This window comes from Aquila chrysaetos, chromosome 4 (assembly GCF_900496995.4).
Source record: "Aquila chrysaetos chrysaetos chromosome 4, bAquChr1.4, whole genome shotgun sequence".
In the NCBI taxonomy this organism is placed as follows: domain Eukaryota; kingdom Metazoa; phylum Chordata; class Aves; order Accipitriformes; family Accipitridae; genus Aquila; species Aquila chrysaetos.
The window spans coordinates 47,091,311-47,105,005 of record NC_044007.1 but is presented as its reverse complement, the minus strand read 5'-3'; the positions used below and the strand labels follow the sequence as shown (position 1 = coordinate 47,105,005).

At 42.4% G+C, this 13,695-nt stretch overlaps 1 protein-coding gene across 5 annotated transcripts in view; it reads left to right on the top strand.

Annotated features, from left to right (window-relative positions):
* The window catches only part of DTNA (dystrobrevin alpha), a 234,484-nt gene that overhangs the window by 50,258 nt on the left and 170,531 nt on the right, over positions 1–13,695 (top strand). For 2 of the 5 annotated variants that reach the window (XM_030011174.1, XM_030011175.1), the window contains exon 2: positions 8,921–8,994. The exons of the other annotated variants lie outside the window; for them this stretch is intronic. The gene's annotated coding sequence lies outside the window, so the exon portion shown is untranslated. The remainder of the gene's footprint in view (positions 1–8,920; positions 8,995–13,695) is intronic. 5 annotated transcript variants of the gene reach the window in all.

Below are 13,695 nucleotides of genomic sequence, written 5' to 3'. Positions count from 1 at the left end.
CATGTGCTCAGTGGTGATGGTACCACGCAGCCTGCTGAGGCTTTTGGGTAAGGGTGTGGTAGCTTTATCAGGGCAGGATGGAGGGGCTGGGACCTCTCTCCCCCCTCTCTCTCCTTCTCTTCTGTCCCCTTCTCCCCCACTAGCCCTATGCTCCTCAGGTGACTCAGATTTGCTGGGAAGCGGAGAGGGAGGAAGGAGAGGGAGGGAGGCATCTTTTTCTTAAAGGCTTTTGTACCAAGGTGTTGCTGGGGCTGGTGACACGCTCTTCTCCTTGATCTCCTGGACTTCTTGCCTCACTGCAGCCTTCCCTTCCCTCCCTCCCCTTTCCCAGGACCCCCACTAACCCCACACAGGGGGAGACGGAGAAATGCTGCTGGGACAGAGGGGATGGAAGGGTGAGAGGGCGCCTGCCCCCAGCCCCTGCCTCTTGTTACTGCAGAGAGAGGAGAGATCATGGAGACCCCGGTCTGCAGGGAGATCAAGCAAGGGACAGAGCATTGATGACAGGAGCACAGGCCTCCAGCTGAAGCATTGGTGCCTCCTGGTTTTGGGTACTGTGTGAGTGGTTGAGGTGCTACTCTGATGCTGGTACAGCGCTCATCACTAGCATGTGCCACGCTTTCTGGCTCCGAGGAGCTGACTGTTAGGTGTCACTTAGGGACAAGCCTTGCTTCATCACGGCTAGTAACATGTCTGTTTCTGGAGCAGGCAGGTCACGGTCCCTCCCTTCCCATTACCGTTAAATTGTAAGTGACTTTGTCATGAGAGTTCAGAAAAATCATGCTTTCTGAGGTGAAAATGGGTTTGCAACATTTTTTCCTTTAATAAAGCCTATGCTTCTTTCTTTGTAAACCCTGCTAAAACCAGTGGCAGGGATATGCTTATGGGTGTTAAAATCCTTCCTTGCTAGACTTTACAGTTATGTGTATGGTGCCCATTTTCTTTCTGTCATGATCTTTTTTGTCCTGTGTAAATATTTGTTTGTAGCCTCATCTTCAAGCTTTTTGCAGTGATCATTCTGCCATAAATAAGAAAATAGGAGTGTCATCAGGAACCGGTTGGTAAAGAGTTTAAGGACTGTTTCCCCAAGGTTGCCTGACAATGCGCTGGCATTTTTCCGAGCTCAAAAGTACCTAGAAGCAGCTCACAGTGATACAATTTCCTCTGGCTCCTAATGAATCTGCTCCCAGCAACAGCAGCTAATTTGTTTTGGCAGAGTATGACAGTCAGTGCTTTATACAATCCAGCGTGCTGTAGAAAGCCTCAATTCTGTAATTTTGTAATTCTGTAAAAAAAGAACTCCAAAAACTCCCACAACCAAAACTAATGCAATTATGATGTCCTGTGCAGCCACGTTATCACCTCTGAGTCTACAAGTGGAAACCCAGGGAAGTCTCCAGTCTGAGCAGTGTCAGACCTCCTGCATTTACTATTGATTCTGGCTCCTGGTGTATCAGGGAGTAGAGTACTTCCTGAGCTAATTATTACTGTATGAAGTGACTTTACCTGAAAACACAGCGATACTTCCCACTAATAGGATGCTTAAAAATGCATCTAATTGCAGCTGTGGTAGTTGAGAGACTGCCTAATACCTAATAGTCTCGAGAAAATCATCCTCCCTGGGAGGGGGGTATTAGAGAAAGCCAAGTTTTACTGTATCTTTCCTGTGTCTGAACCAATTGCATGGCCTCTTGCTGCATTTGACTGTAAAATCTGAATTGAGGGTTATACTCTGAGTAATAAAGAAGAGATAGGAAAGCAGTGGAAATATTTATTTATTAATTTATTTGTTGGCATGGTGGTAACTGTTTGCTGAACATAACCTTCCCTATGGCAATGGAGGGAACAAGTCGGCTTCTGTGCCTGTGATCTTTGACAAGTCATGTAGGGGGCTTGGCGTATCCTTTTCTGAGAGCGGTGATAGTAATACTTGCCCAGTTCTGTGAAGTGCTCTGAGATCAAGAGATGAAAAGTGGTACCTAAGTGCTGCATTCTTATTTTCTTTTATATCTTTTATAAGGATAAGACTACTCTGGTATGAAATACCTCCTTGTAAATTTGTAAGAACATTTGCACTCAGTGGAACCTAAAAGGAAAAAAAAGAGAGAAAAAAGAAGCAGACACAAAAGTCTGTGAGCAAGTAGACAATTTGTGACTAGTTCTTTTAAACACAGTGAAAGTAAGCACAGGCAAAGCACAGAAGAACATGCTTGGAGTTAAATTGTCCTGGAATACTCATTACCAAGTAGGAGCTGCAGATAGAATTAGTTAGTAATCTTAGGCTTTCCTGCTTCATTTTTTAAATGTACCGTTTAATGAGAGTATATGCTTTCTAGTAATTACTACCTTTTCAGTCCGTGTTCATTCTTCATAGGACATTGTCCTTGGAACAAGATCAGGAAAGGCTTTTGATTCTTTCCAGATTTATAAAGCAATGATAGTTTGGCTATCATGTGTTTCTGTCCCCCCCCCTTTTTTTTATACACAACTCATTTATATTGCATTAAGAGAACTACGGTATCATTTGTGTGATTAGGAAATATAATCCATTCCCTGGTTTTAGATCATTCTTTTTTTCCTATAAATTTACTTCAGAATGACTAACTTTACATCTAAAAAAAATGCATTAAATTACAAAGGCAACACATTGATTTAAACATTTTCTAACTTTTGAGTTGATAATTCTGAAATCTTATCACTCTTTTAACATGGAGTCCTAACTAATTTGTGTAACTGAAAGCTTCCTCGCCTACTTTAGAAATTAAATTCAATCTAGGAGAGCTGGCCAGTCTTTTGCAGACTAGAACCCATGAAAAAGGCCCATCATAGATCCAAGTTTGAAAGCATTTATCTTGGTATTTGATGTGTATTTTTAATTGCTATTACAATTATTCACTTTTCTTTGAATATACACAAACAAAATGTGTTTCCAAACAGATCAAACAAAATGCAAAGTTTTATGGTTTTATTTTTGTCCTTAGAAGTTTGATCAATTTGCATGTCTTGTTAAGGAAAATAAATCACATCGGTTTAATGCAGGTACAAATTGTATTATGCTGGTACAGGAATGCAAGGAGAACTTAACGGAGCTGAGAGTCAAGCCATGTACTCTGCCAGGCTATTCTGTAAACATGTCATGTTTTTCTTTAAAGAGAAACCACTTCCGATAATGCCATCTATCACGTTACATCCCTTACACCCTATTCTGTGTCCTGGCTTCCCACCTCTCTCTGCCACCTGCCAGGCCTTTGGGCCTTTGGTAATGCTCTTCATCCCAACCTCCGAAGTGGTCTTCCCTCTATTTCCAGCCATAGAGTTGGATGCATTTTTGACTGACCCATCAAACACAGTCACAGCAACCAGGGCAGGCCGGCAGCACATCCAGAAGTGGTAATTCAGCACGAGTCCTTGCTCCATCTCCTCCACTTGCCTACAGAGTCTCTCAGTTAGGAAGGAAGTTTCTGGAGGAGACACATTTTCCAATACAAGAAGTTGTGCGTGGCTTGCAAGAAGCCCCCTGAGCACTTGAACTGACCCATGTCAGTTCAAACAGAAGTCATCAGCAAGGTTCATACCTTCAGCTGGTAGAGCAATCTCTTGCACTCGTAAGCTCTAACACTCCCTGTGAACCATCACTGGAGGGGAATGAAATATGCCTTTTGTTAATAAGTTCAATGGCTGTTTGCTGATAGCAGCAGAAAGATAACAGTTGTACCTGCCTGCCAGATTTCAAGTTTTTGTGTGAAAGCGTGGACGAATGAATGCTTCTCAGCAAAAGAATGATAAAAGTTTTCTTTCTAGGTAAAACTATTTCTTTTCCATAACTTTAGCTTTGAAAACTGCTGAAAATGTATAAATAATACATTCAGCTTGACTCTAATATCTGGTATGTGAAATTTCAGGACAAGCATGAAATTTAGCAGAGCAACTGAAAAAAGTTTTATAGTAGGAAGTGGGTGTAAGCAGAGGAAACTTGCTAAAATGATGATGGCAAGAAGCAATTACGTGAGTCTAGGAGATAGTAAATACAATTTTCCGAAATCATAGAGCTAAATAAATAAAGCAGGTAGTAGATGGTTGAAAAGAATCCAAGCAAATGTAAGTTCTTCATCTACATTAAATCTGGTGATGTATTCCTAAACAGAATTCAAAGTGCTAGAGTTTAAAGCCTTTTTTTAAAAGTAGTTTCCAGGCTTAGGTGAACTCTTTGCAGGACGGTGCATTTTCACTGCAAGGTGAATATGTGTCTGCTGAGTCACACACAGTTACTCATAACTCGGTGGTAACTTGGGCTGAATGGGCCTAATCTTTGCAGTTACACCGTTTAATATCCACCCACATTGAAACAGTGTATTCTATTAAAAAAGCATAAAGTAAGTAGATAGACCGATAATTTTTCAGGCCACTCACTTTTCCTGAAAGTGGAAATAAATTCCTTGTGCACAAAGCCTCAGCTTTTGTAACTGTGCATGTAAAGTACTAAATAAGTCATCCATTGTGTTATGTCCAAGAGAAACCAAGCTTTGCCAGAAAGCAACCTCAGCCTAGCCATGTCTGGCCATACCTCTTTCACAGGTCATTAGTCCTATCCTTTTTCTGTTGTACACTATCGTAGATGCCTGCTTGGGCTTGTGTTAGTCATGACTACATGTACTGACAGATTCAATATAGAGCAAGGAAATAAAACTGGGTATCTCAGCCTTGGAAGAAATAGTCCTAATTGTTTTTCCACCCTGCCCCTGGTGGATAGAGCAGGCAAATAAAAAGAGGAGAAGGTTATGCAAATATTGGTCCAGTCCTTGCTGCATTTGCAGTATTTTTCACTGTGTGCTAATTAAGAACTATACACAACTCGGTGCATTTTGTGAGGCAGCATCGCAAGGGTGCACTTGGCTCACCAGGAGCACAGAGGCTGACAGTGGTGGTACGTAGCTCCAGAGGGTTCACTGAGCTGTATGCTGGTAGCTCTTGACACCAGTACAGACTGGGGAACAGCTGGTGAGACAGCAGCTCTTCAGGAAAGGATAGGGGTTACTGTGGATCTCCAGTTGAACGTGAATTGGCAATGTTGAGCTGTTGCATGATAGAAAGGAAAAAAAGAAAAGCACAATATTGGGATGCATATGGGAGTACAGCCTGCAGGGAGTAATCTCCATGTTGGTGAGTGCTCAGCTGGAGTCCCATGTTCAGTTTGGAGCACTGCTCTTCAGGAAAATGCCAGCCACTTTGGAAGTGGAGAGGAGGGCAGTAAAAATGACCAGAGATCCAGAGAACATTCTCCGGGGGAAAAACCTGAAACATTTATGTTTTCCATGCCTAAGGAAAAGCAGCCTGCCTGGGAGCAGGTAGGAGACAGGCAGTTTTTCAAGCATAGGTAGCCCAGAACAGGCTGTTGTAAAGAGGAGGCCAGTAGTCTCATTTCTGTGCCCATAGACAAAGAGAAATGGGTCTAAAGTGAAGTAAGAAAGAAGTATACCCTAGGAAAGTGTTATCCCTGAAATACACTGTCAGTGGAGGTTGTGGAGTCTCCCATCACTGGAGGTGTTAGGAATGGCTTTAATAAACATGAGTGAAGTGTATCTTTATCTCACAGTGGGAGGTGGATTACTTATCTTTTCTACCATCCTTATGATTTGGTGATACTGGTGATAATACTGCACATGGCATTATTTTCTTAATGAAAGACATGCTTTGTAAATTCTGGTTGGAAAGATGTCTCTGCAGAGTGGAATGTGTTTTGCTGAGATGCAGAGGCACTTAATCATCATATAATTTCCTCATTTTGAAATGTTCCTTAGGTAAGTGGTTAAGGCACAAACAGCTGGCTTTGCATCTCAGCTCAAATGTCGTTGTCCTGAAATACTTGGGGACATCACTCTGTCAGCTGGCACTTGACAATCCATCCTAAATTTGAAACACGTAATTGGATTCTTAGGATGAAATGCGAGTCCCCCTTTGAAGTCATGGGTTTTTATAGGGTAAAAATTTGATGCTGAGGACAGAGTGGTGTCCACTTGTATGTGCTTAGCTTTACTGTCCTAGGCAGGCCTGTTGTTTTCAGGATGAGGATGTAAGGAGTGGGTTGTAAGAGCGTGTAACCTTTGCTATGGCAAACATTTGGTTGCAGAAGGGGGCCTTCAGAGTGCTTGTGTGGGTGAGTGAGAGTTTACAACAGGCATTATGTGTGGTGAATTAATTACTTTTTCCTTCTTCCAGATAACTTCAACAAAACTAATTTACACCATCTGTTCTAAAATAGAGAGAGGCAGTCAGTAAAAAAGCAACACCTATTTTGGTTTTTAAAATTTCATTTGATAAGACTTTAGGCATTCTATGTTCTCTGTAGTGTAATGTGATTTTTTTCCTTTTTCTGTTTTTGGGGGGGAGGTTCTCCCCTAAAATGTATTTTTTATTGCCAGTGGCCTTTAATTTGCGTTTAGTATTCAGATAGCTATAAATGCAAGTTAAATATTTCTCCAGCTACTGGTTAATCACAACTGATGAAATGCATGTAGAGAAGTTTTGAGGTGCTATGAATTGCAGTAGTTCTACTGAAAATACTCTGGCTTTGTTTATGCCAGTATTAATTCAGAGCAAGTTCACTGTTCACAGTGTAGCTACTTTAGATATAGCGTAGATGATAGTCAGAATTTCATCCTCAAAAAGAGATCACATTGATGTAAAAGCTCAATGTGAATCTCAGAGCTGAGAGTTAAAATTTTGTGCCTCATAATGTATTGTTGCATTTCACATCCAGATTTCTTTGCAGGCTTTTCGTAACTGTGCAATGACGTGCCCTGTGTAGGAATTGCCTGCATATACCTCAGGCTAGAATAAGCCTGCAAGGAAGCACAAACCCCAGAGTTTAGGACCACCAATATATCAGTTGTTAATAACCTTGCAATGTTACTACAGCTAACACTAGAAACATAATTAAATCGGAATGATTTGAAACTGCCATTAGGGGGAAGAGGATGGAGGAAAACAGTTTCATCCTCACAACATCATGTTTTCATTGACCTACTTACAGTAGGGAGGAAAATGTGTCCCTTCCCGTTACAGCAGAACAGGTTTGTTCAGCAATTTTATAATGCAACTGCGCAAGAGAAGACTGTCTTTCCTAACCACTCTAGGAGGATTTGGAAAGGAGAGTAATGTTAATTCACACATTTAGTACTAAAACGTGTAAGTTCCTGTCCAAGCTATAATGTTATTAATCTAATCAATTTGGCAGAATGTGCTTTGACTGAAAAAAAAGGGGAAAAAAAAAAAAGACTTGTATTCAGAGGTCAGAGGGGAAGGGCTGTGCCTGGGCTGCAGCTGTGCAGAGGAACCTTTTATGGGCAATCATATTTTCTTCATCTTCCCCCATGTAAAGTCCCTGCCATCCCTGAGACCCCCCAGACCCCCTGCCTGGTGTCCCTTGGAGCCGAGCAGCCCTGCCTGTCGCACGCTGAAGGGAATGGCTGCAGCCTGCTTTCACTTCAGCAGGAGTTGCCTTGCGTGCCTCAGGTCAGGGAATTGCTGAAATGCATAAAGGCATAGGGCCTGGCCCTTTTTGGGCATGCAAACTTGCACTGACACTGAGCCTCTGAAACGGGGCGAGTGTGGGCATGTGGGACTGCGGGCTGGAAGTGGAGGAGTCCTGAACATCAGTGCATGGTACGGCACCGCCTCTGTACGTCCAGCACCCCTACCGAAGTCACCGAGCAGGGGTCCACGGCTGCAGAGCCCACAGCATCTAAAACAGCACTGGAGAGAAATCCCGGGTACTCTTGCTTCTCCATATCTGTCCCATGAGCAAACGGCGTGAGACACAAGTGTCCGTGTTACTCCGGCCACGGGGCATGGCAGTGCCCAAGGGGTAGGCAGCATGCGGAGCTTGGGATGCAGCCCTCCTCCTCAGGACTTGTTTGTGTGGTATTTAATGTTTGTTGTCTTATGCCTGGGTTAATAAACTACCCTTATCTGAAAATAAACACCTGCAGCTAGTCCTTTCCAGGCTGCTCAGGTCACATTCCTCCACAAGGTGTTCTTGGTAATTTAGTATTGTCAGAGGCATTAGTCACTGCCATAGTAGCTTAATAATGCGCGGTAGGAGCCAGCTGGTAATTAACAAATTAAGGATATCGTATACATTTTCCTCAAATATTTCATATGTAGCAAAAAATAATTAGAAGCAGAGCACTTTGAGTGCTTAAAGTTGTTAGGTATATTTAAAACATCTTGCTGTGTTAGGAAATTATTCATTCTTTTAAAGGTCATCTAGGCATAATTTTGCCGCTGTCCCAGGATTCATATATGTGTATGTAAGAGTTGTGAAGTAGGGAGAGAGCCACAGTCCTGTCTTTTTTTAACCCTTTAATTCTGCCTTGTTTAACACACTCATCCCAATGGCTGTCTTCTGTGCCTGTTTTTAGGAGTGGCACAACTTTGTATGTCTCAGCTGCTCTCTTTTGCACTTAACTTCCTTTCATGTTAGAAGTGTCTTGAATTGGAAGGTTATGTGCACGTGTGTGTGCAATGCAGTCTGTTGGAAAGATGAAATCAGCTTGTAATTGAAGCGAAGGAGAGACAAAGCTAACACAAATTGTATTAAACTGCTAAACTGGGAAAGACAGGACAGTATGAATGGAGGTGACGATGGGTTTCGTTATGTAGTGCAAGTAAAATATCCCAGTATGCGTAAGCTTTCTTTAACTCACTTGGTGTCTCCTTATTTTATCACCAGATGGTGACCAACAGTTTCGAATTAAGATGCTCTCAATTACCTGCACGTGATTGTTGAGCGATAATGCACTTTGATATGTCTCCCTTCCATGCTGCTTCAGCCCGGTACTCCTTGATCCTCCTGCAGCCTGACTCCAGGACTCGGCTCTGAGTATCCCAAGCCTTTGACTCTGCTTTTTCTCTGGGGCAGGATCTGATCTGAGCACTCTGAGGCAGAAGAAGCAGGGAACAGAGCAAGCAATCGGAGGAGCATCATTTCTACGGGTAGGGTGTGGTTAACTGTCTTTGTGGGGTGTGCTTGGGTACTGGCAGTGGCTTTGAGAAATAGGATTTATGTTTGAAAACTTTCTTCTTGGAGAGAAAAAAATACTGTTGAAAATGTGAATGGGTGCTTTTTGATACAGAGTGTAAAGTCTTTCTCAGACAGTGACAGAGTTTCTATTCAAGCTTTGAACTTGGTACAGATGTGAGCGGCTGTACAATGCAATGAAAGGCAGAGAAGAATCTGCCCCATAATGCCTTTGCTCTTTGCTACGTTTATTCACCTCCACATTGTTTGATGGAAGAGCACTGGGGATTTCAAAGAATGTATTTCTGAAGCTTATGAAAAAAAAAAAGGAATTCCATGTGCAATTTCTGTTAAGATTTTTAGCCTCTTAAGAGTCGGGCTCAGGCTTTCGGAGTGCTTCTTAAAAACCTTTTGGTACTACCAGAGGGTAAAGGTAGAAAAGGGCTGTTAAGGTATTCACACAATGCTGTTAACAGTGTAGATTTGTTTTGTGCACCCTGAATTCTCTTTGTTGTTGGGGATGGCTTTTGCTTGGGTTTTCTGGTAGTGCTTTTTACTGACTGTTGTCTCAGCAGAAAACCTTCACTGTTTTTACTGTATAACAGTAGAGCATGAAAGCCGAGGCAACACTGGAGTCACATAGCATGCAGACATGGTGAGAGTGATCCTGCTGACCACACTCGGGATGGGTGAGAGCAGACATCCGAGAGGGCAGGCAGAAATACAGGAACATTCTGCCCTTTATCTGCGATCCCACAGCAGTGGTGAGAACAGGACCCGCATCTCCCAGTCTGGGTGCAAGCAGCATGGCAGGTACTTTTTGCAGTGCTGCCAACAATCCTGGGCCCTCCACTGTCCAGACCGAGGAGCCTGTTGAATGCACCATGCTTCTTATCTTTTTGCTGGTGTTTCTGGATTTTCCCCCAGTGCAGCCCAAGGACAAGGTGTGGGGATGGTCCCACCAGGTTCTGCCCCCAGCACGCCATTGGGTGGCAGCTCGGCACACACACATAGGGACCTGGCAGGGCTCCCGGCATCCACAGCTGAGACGTAGCTGAAAGCCTCACCTGTGTATCTCTCCCAGTGTGAGAATACCATTTCCTAGCGTGGGAGCTGGTCCTGCAGGCAGGACCTTGCAGGACATCCAAGGGTTACAAGGCACATCGAATTTTACTACAGTCAGCATCAAAGAAAATCTTCCACATTTTCCATCCTCCTGAAGCCCTTCATATACACAAACAATTACACAGACTTCATAATGATTATGTCGTTTTAAACTGCTGTATTCAATATTGGTACTAGATTTTTTAAAATTATTTTTTAGCCTTTGAGTTAATTTAGTTCATGGCCTTCACACTATAGGTTTTAAAGTGCCATTACATCCCATAGAAGACTAGATTGCTGTTGAGGGGGATGAAAATAAATGCCATAGCAGGGGGAAAAGAAGAAGTTTTCTTTCTTCAATCTGATAGTTCATGTAATTGGGGAAGGTAGGGGATGTCTTTAATACCTGTCACTCCCTTGTACTGACGCTTTCGAAATATTTGGACACAAGTCATGGAGCTTTCTGTTCACCTGGGAATGAAGACAGACATTCAGGCTGAATCTCCTTAGTTGCTACTTTTATCACATTACATTGCAGGTTACTATTTCTGCAAAAAGGCTATACAGAAATCTCAGAGCAATTTAAGCCACAAAGATTTCTCTGTTCTCTAGTTTAGTTTGGCAAAATAAGATCCATATAGCTCTGTATTAAAGGAGCATTGTGATACTTGTATATTGCCTTCAAAGCATTGCATTTCAATACAATTACTCAAAAATAAACTTTGTATAGGTAAAATATGTTATTTTCTGCATTTCTTTTTTTCTGAACAAATTTATAATTTTTATTCTAGCTGTATAATTTTCTGGGAAAAAACCCTTTACTTCTGACATGTTTTGTTCTGTGCTCATTGCCTCAGTTGTTTAAGTCAGACTTAGGCTGTCCTCTTCAGTTTTTATTTTTATTTGATATTTTGGAAGCAGTAAGCTAACCTGTGTGTTCTGTAATCAGTCTCGATGACCGAGTAATTCCACAAAGACTGCTGCTCACTGGTTGATCACTGCACTTGCAATTTACTTTTACTAAGATAAATGCCAAAGCCCTGCAGCTGAACAATTTGGTTCCGAATGCAGATGGCTAAGCTGGAAACCCATTTATTTTGCAGTTTTTAGCTCTGACAGGTGAGATTCAGCATCCCTACCAGGGCTGCATGGGCAGTAGTAGAAGTGCTGCAGTCGCTATGAGGAATTTTGCATGAACTTGTGGGTGATCTGCTGTTAGAATTGTTCAGCGCTCTGCTTACCACATGTCTACAGAAGGTATTTCCTTTTAGTTCAAACAGCCAAGCAAAATTCATTCCCAGCCACTGCCTCAATGCCTTCCCTCACTAAAGTGAAACAACAGGTGGCCAGATCCTGATGTGCCATATCTGGCACATTTTGCATTGTTTCCTGCTTCTTGATAATGCTGGGATATGAACTTGAGGTCATTCCAGTTGCTCTGGCTGCCTCTCTGCTCACTGAAATAAAGACTGCCTGGTTAAGTCATTACTATTTGCTGAGGCAGCTTTTACATGTGCATTTACTCCGTTTATAGGATCCCAAACCCTATGTGTTAAGATCTGTGTTGGCATCTTGCAGTGAGAGTCTCCCTGCCAATGAGAACCCAGGCACGTATATGTATATATTTTTGAAACAAATGGTTGTGGTGATACGTGCGATCTTATCTGCACAGCCTGTTCAGTTGAATGTAGCCTTCCGCGATTAATTGCTAGGGTGAAAAATTCAGTCCATCCTGTTTAGAATTACATGTGTTTATTCAGTCCATTGTTAAAGTTGGTGCCGTTATTCATGCGCAATTTTTGCTTCCATGTAAATTTTATTATACTTTGATCTTCTCCTGTAGCACCCGACATACTTTTAAAACCCACTTCCCCAGAAACTGTTATTTCACTGTAATTATAAAAGAACATGCATATGAATCACAAATGAGAATATTACCCAACTAGATGTTCCTAGAAACAGGAGAGCACTTACGTGCAATACAATACATTAATCATTTATAAGGACTCAGCTATTAAAATGATTTTTTTAATACTGTACATTTCAGTACAAAGATGATGTGAAAAGCCTTTTCACTGAAGATGCTTGTGGGCTTTTGAAACTTTCTTAAGTTTCCATCATCACAGTCTTGTCACAGATTTGAAAAGGAAAAGCTGAAATATGCTAGTTTGGGTGACTCCAGGTGAAGGTACCTCTAGAGTGTGAGGGTATATGTATGCATGTGTATATACATATATGTACATGTATGTACAGATGCATATATGTGTATGTATCTGTACACATAGAGTGTATATTTTGGGCCCATTTCTACAAGCTTTTGTCTTTAAGGGAAGCCCAGAGTGAGCTTGGTGCTGCTTCATTTCAACGGGACTCCTCATGGGCAAGGACTTTGCCTGCTTAGACACTTTCCCAGTCAGGATCTGTGGTCACTGTAAGCAGATTTCTCAAATGAACAAAACTCTTGATAAATCTAGCTGTGCTATCATTTCTTCACAAGTCTTTATCCCCTGGGTTGGCTTCAGACTTACGTATTTCTAAATGTCACCAATAACGGAAAAAACAAAGGAGAGGGAAGAAAGGAATGAAGAAAGCTTCAAGCAATCTTGTTTTGATTTGCCTGCATGAAGGCATAGTATCCCTACTCCCCATTCGGATATAGGACATGTCTGTGCAGACGGCAACACGAGCTCCCGTCTGCCCCTTCCCCAGGCTAGTAGGATGTGCTCCAATGCCAGTCATGAGCTGCAGAGTTCACTTAGCACCCCACTGTGCCCAGTGATGATGCACAGCATTTTAGCAACTGCTGAAGCTGAAACCAACTTAGAGCTGCCTTGTACCTGGGCAGCTCAGGGAGGAAACAGAGAAGTTGGCGTCTGTCCATCATGGCCCATGGAGACATTCCCTGGGTGGTGCATGCTCATGGTGGAGGTGGTGGGGCAGGAGACCTTTCCAGCACAGGGTCTGGTCTGACTCCTGCTTTTGGAGCAGGATTATTATTATTATTATTATCATTAAGAGACCCGTCACCACTGGGCGGTGATGCAGAGCACTGTTCTGCTTCCTTGGGCACCTCTCCCTCAGCTCCCTTGCTTTGGAGTGAAAGCTGGGCAAGGGAGAGGACCAGCTGCAGAAGTGCAGTTGTTTTGAAGCACCTTTGGCCTGGGTCACTTTAAATTCCCTTGTTGATGTAGGCAACAAATCAGAAAGGTGAGATGGTTTGGGGAATTAATAGCCACACCTGATAACTTAGCTTTTAAATAAAGAGCAGGATTTTCCAAATATTGCAGGAAGTGGCAAAAGCAGCAGGAGAGAACAGATTTAGCACTTGTAAATTATCTTCTTTTTTAAGTGCTAAAGTTTGGGCAAAAGAGATTGCAGTTCTCCTAGGAAGAAAAGTCTGTGTCATGAGTAGTTGGTTCCCACCTAAATCCCCTCCACTCTTCATACTGGAAAACACAGCAGTTGTGATTCCTGTAGCAGTATTTAAAATGACAGGTATATTTAAATTTTAGTTTGTCTAGTGAAACTTTGCTAAAACTATCACACCAGCATGATGATACCATGAGAGCTTT